Below are 5,511 nucleotides of genomic sequence, written 5' to 3'. Positions count from 1 at the left end.
TTCCGGTAAAAACCTTCAAAAGAAACAGTTACAAACTTATCACAAAAAAATAAGAAAATAATTATGGGTTGATCATCTCTTGTAACAGTTATTCCTTGAAATCAACTTAAAAAACATTAGAAAGTCTGACTATTTTATTTTTAAATGGAGCCACATTTGTAAGGAAAATGTTTGGGATGACCAGCAGAGTTGAGGATGTGGGTTGTATGAAAAATGAGCCTCATCTTCTCTGCCAAAGTCAAACAGCTTGTTTTGCTACTGACTCTTCTTTGGTGTTGTTTATTGGATTGGATGATTGAAGAATGAAAAAACAAGGCATAATGGTGATTTAACAATTTTTCCACTTGACAAACAGGGGCCTTAACAGTGTGCAGAACAGGGGTCTGCAATTTTTACTAGTAAAAGAGACATTTTGTCCCACTAAACATATATATAAGGAAAGAAGTCCTTTTATAGCCTTTTCTTATACATAATTAAGAGTTGCCAAACCAGGGACCTCAAACCCCGGTCCTCCCACTGTACTGTTGTTGATGTTTGTTGTCATTTTAATGGACTTGTCCTTGACAGTCTTTGAGAAAACGATTTTAGACTCAATGCTGAACATACCATTCCTCCACATGTCCAAGGCAAGGCAAGGCAAGTTGATTTGTATAGCACAATTCAAGGACAGAGTGATTTAAAATGCTTCACAAAATACAAGAAGCACAGTTTAACATTAAAAACAAAAGAGAAAGGAAAAAGAAAGAACATTGGACAAGGTTCCAGTGTACATGTTGCTACACCAGCACCATCAGGAGATAGAAATAATGCTGCAACTTGGGTTTGTACAACACCATCTTTAAGTTTATTGTTTATTTTGAATATTTTGAATATTTTGAATAAGCATGAAAAGCAAAATAAAACTAACAAACAAACAAAAAATCAAACATACAAATATAACAAATACAAAATACATATTTGAAAGGGAATGTGAGGAAGTATAACTCATGAACTCCCACCCTTCTCCTTAAATAATAAATAAACATGATAACCTCCTGATTTAGGCCTGTCTAGAAGCTAACCTGATATTATTAGTTGCATAACGACTTAAAATCTTAAATTTTATATACACATACTACAGCCATATTCAGTGTAAACATTCACATACATACGCACTTATACTCATAGATACTCGTATCTGTACCCAGTAAAGTTGCTCTATGGTACAGGCCCTATCTAGCTATGGGATGTACTGTGCTGAGGCTTCAGCGTGTGTGTCAGATAATCCAGGAAACATTTCTCCGTTTCGCTTATAAAGGCTTGTGTAATTTAAGAGGAGCAACATCACTGATTACATCTGAAGTCTCATTGCCCAGCGGTACCACGCAGCTCGTTTCAAGAGTGGATCAGACGTTGCTATGAGCTTCATCTGTGCCACACCAAAGGGTGTTTGTCCAGGATTACGCCACATGTTATAAGCTATTACAATCTATTACCACAATGCCATCAACAATCTTACCACTATAGTCTTTTTATGCAAGATACCAGCAAAATTCTTTTTGGTTGCACAACCACCGTGTTTAAAAATGTTTCAGTATATTACTGAAATAAGCTAGCAAGAAGATCTAAAATATGTTTAAGAAGAAACTCAACATGACCTCAGGTACAGCAGCAATCGTGCAGTGCTATTCTAGAACATTATTATTACTCTATACTTCTTGTAATATAATTTAATCAACTTTAAATTGTTCACCATTCTTGAACAATATGAGGAAATGACACTAATGACATTAAACATTTTCAGAACAACACCTTTCAGAAGGTGTCAAAAAGACTTTGTTGCGTTTTCTCGTCATGGGAATGTTTGGTCTGTGCATGGAAACAGTGATTTACTCAACCCTTATTACTTTCTCTGAATATCAGAATTTAAAAATCAACAATGAAATATGCATTTTTGTACTTTTTTAGGTATTATTATTTGAGCTGGTAGGGATGGACCTTATCGGGAAACTGAAGACCACCAAAAATGGATGTCAGTACATTTGCGGTGGATTACATGACATAGTGGCCCCAAACATATGTTCTTTGCAACAAGACAACAATGAAAATTTGCATTTCTGTTTTTGGATATTATATATCTCATGGTTTATGTGTTTTTAGTGTGTTGTTGCCTCCTATGATTTTTATTTTTTATTTTACTAAGTTATTGCTGCCTTTTAATGTTTTTCACAATGTCTCTTTGGATTTAACTTGGTGGTCTGTTAAAGGGGGTGGAGCCTCTCCATCTTATTTGAAGCCCAATTCTGTTTTTGTTGATGTATGTCTGGTAATTATCTCCTCATAGCCCTGCTTTCCTTTGTTCCTTTGTTCATCATCTAATCTTCTTTGCAGTTGTCTTCTTTGTCTCTTTTCTGCAAAAACACTGCAAGTGTTTTCTGTTTTCTTGAGATATTTAGTTTATTTGGGGATTTTAGCACTTTTGACCTTCTGACTGCTGCAGAGCTTATTTTGTTACACTAGCCTGCTTGGAGACACTTTTCTACATTTGGGTCCTTCTTCCATCTACACAAATGGCTGTATATTTTGTTCTTTTTGCCAATGGATCAACAAAACTGTATTTGCCAGACTGCAAGTAAAAAAGTCTTTGTTCACCGTATCATCCTAAAACGAATGGGCTGGTAGAGGATGAACAGCACCATACAAAGGTAAACCAAATTACACGATTACTATGAAACAGTACTAATTGTGTCCTAGCAGTAAATGCAAGTTTTACTGGAGAAGGTTTCTGGGAGATGCAATTTTCAGAAGAATTGTTATGTTTCTTATTTTTAGAGCCCCTTACAAACTGGTGGAACATAAGCTGGAAAACTGGGATGACGTAAAGCAGATAGCCACCAAGTTTTCCCCGTATTTTTTAATGTTGGGTTGAGAGGCTCAGTACCCGACTGAGGTGCCAGAGCACATTCAGGTTTCTAAACGCATGTCTGTTTTTAGTTTTATGTTGTATATGTAATGTTAACATCATACAGAAAAAAATTATTTTTTTTATAGGTGGATAGCAGCGTTGAGACTGTAGTGGCCAGTGCTGGACTGGCCATAGGGCATACTGAGCACTTGTCCAGTGATTTTAGGCCAGGCCTTTTATTTATTTATTTATTTATTAGGCTACTAATGGTACTAATTACTAATTGTGTACCAATAGGTATGATACCTATTGGTACACAAATGTCATAGATTGACCCACTCGTCATGATTGATTCTGGGCTGGACCAATTACAGCCAAGGGTTGATGCCCCTCCCTCTTGGGCCACGGTTGTCATGTCAGTCAATCATACAAGGAGAGATGGAGAACAAAACTGAGAACAGAAAACGTAAGGGATGCGTTATTCATTACAGTGGTCTGGACCATTGATGTAGCCACCCCCTTGTGGCAGGGACCACTCATTATAGTGGTCTGGACCGTTGATGTAGTTGCCCACTAATAGCAGAGACCACTCATTACAGTGGTCCAGACCATCAATGTAGTTACCCCCTTGTGGCAGGGACCACTCATTATAGAGGTCTGGACCGTCGATGTAGTCTTCCCCTAGTGGCAGGGACCACTCATTATAGAGGTCCGGACCGTCTATGGACCATGGTCTGGACCAGACCACTACTGTTGCGACAACCTCTACTGCATAATCTGACTACATCTGAAAGATCCTGGAACCTTTTCAGTCTTACAGCGTTTTCTATAATACTTCATTTTGATGGTTTTCACTGGTGCTTTCCTTAAAAACTTTTAATTAGTGGTTGTTAGTTTTTAGAGTACGATCTTTCAAAATACTAAAAAGATCTACATTCTGTGCCATTTTTATTTGACTGCAACATGATAAGCTGGATCTATTTATGGATGCATGTAACTACAACCAAGCCTACTACTTCATATAGGGAAACCTTTTAAACTGCAGGTATTTAATAGAAATATATATATATATTTTTCTTGGTCACCTTGTTATCTGTGAGCTCTTCAAAAAAATCAACCACTTGTGTCAATCTTTATATGTTACACCAGGTTGATCCACCATCCCCAGAGGAGGAGTGTGAGAGAGAGGAGATGGAAGAACAGGTGAGAGAGACAAGAGCAGGAGAGAGAAAGCCAGGGCATGGACTACGCTGCTCGTCCTCAGCCTGCCCTGTTACAGGCATTCTTAGATCACCACCCACAGCAGGACACCATCAGGGCAGGTGAGGAGGCTCAGCTGCCTTATTTATATAATTGTACTGGTGTAAAGACATTTTAATGGGTAGTTTTATTTCTTTTGAATACCTGTCAGACCATATACTGTACTTATTATTACTTAATATTTGTGTGTGTGTGTGTGTGTGTGTGTGTGTGTGTGTGTGTGTGTGTGTGTGTGTGTGTTCTTTTTGATATCACGTGCGTGCTTCTGTTTACTGCACCTGTACTGTTGCAACAAAGCAATTTCCCCACTGGGGGCCTAATAAAGATTTCTTAATGCTACTTTTATTATTGTTGTTGTCATTGTTAATGTTATTGGCTTCATGAGTGTCCCAAATATTTACATGGGGCCATGTAAATATTTCTCCGCTGTTCCTATTGCTGACCTCTGATTCTCAACTTTGCATTAAATATCCCTACAAGGGATATTTGCTTCTGTTCAGTTCTGGAAACTTTGACATTTGTTACATGAAAATGAGAAATACTGAGGTCTGAATAAAATAAATCACCCAGTTAAAAAATACTCATGTAATTTGTACCAGTTGATTTTAAAGCTGCTGGTTAAGTTAAAAAAGTTCCAATGAGTTCACAGTTTCTTATTTTTGTTTGTTTTGAAATGTCACCTGTACTGTACATTATTTAGCTTATAAGACAAGCACAATTTTTGTGGACAAATTATCACCTATGTAGGCAATATGTCAACAGTCCCTGCTGCATTCACTTGCACCTGGGAATCTGAAGTTTACAAAGATAAAGGTCAGTTAACACTAAATATTTGTAAGCATTTGATTTTCTGTTGTTTAAGTGACACCTGAGGGGGGCAGCCATATTTTAGAGGTGGTCTGTGCCTAACCAGACCACCTCTTTGGCTGTGATATATAGTAACTGAGTTTTCTATAGATATGGAACAAAGGCAAACAGTAGAAAATGAAGCCCTAACATAACATTATGGATAATTATACAGCTATCACATGAAAAAAAAGTGTGACTGAATGGATATTTTTGTCCTAAAAATGAGGACAACAACAGTGACATCAAACAACCAAACTACCATTTTACAGGTTAAAATCCCATTAAGAATATTCACCCAAATGGCTAGCAGCGGCTCTGGAAAAAAGGATATACAATGCTGTTTGAGGACTTTAAGGCAGCCCAAGAGCTTCCCTTAATATTATTCTGCCAGGCCCAGCACAGATGAATACAAACATTTTTTATTGTGAAGACACAATGACACCGCTGTTGAGATTTCCGCTGCTTGGTGGTCATGTCCCTGTGGTCCAGTCCACCGCAGCTTCCTGATGCTGCTCGCC

Source organism: Melanotaenia boesemani, chromosome 11 (assembly GCF_017639745.1).
Source record: "Melanotaenia boesemani isolate fMelBoe1 chromosome 11, fMelBoe1.pri, whole genome shotgun sequence".
Lineage (NCBI taxonomy): Eukaryota > Metazoa > Chordata > Actinopteri > Atheriniformes > Melanotaeniidae > Melanotaenia > Melanotaenia boesemani.
The sequence above is the reverse complement of the archived record's forward strand: the minus strand, read 5'-3'. Positions refer to the sequence as shown.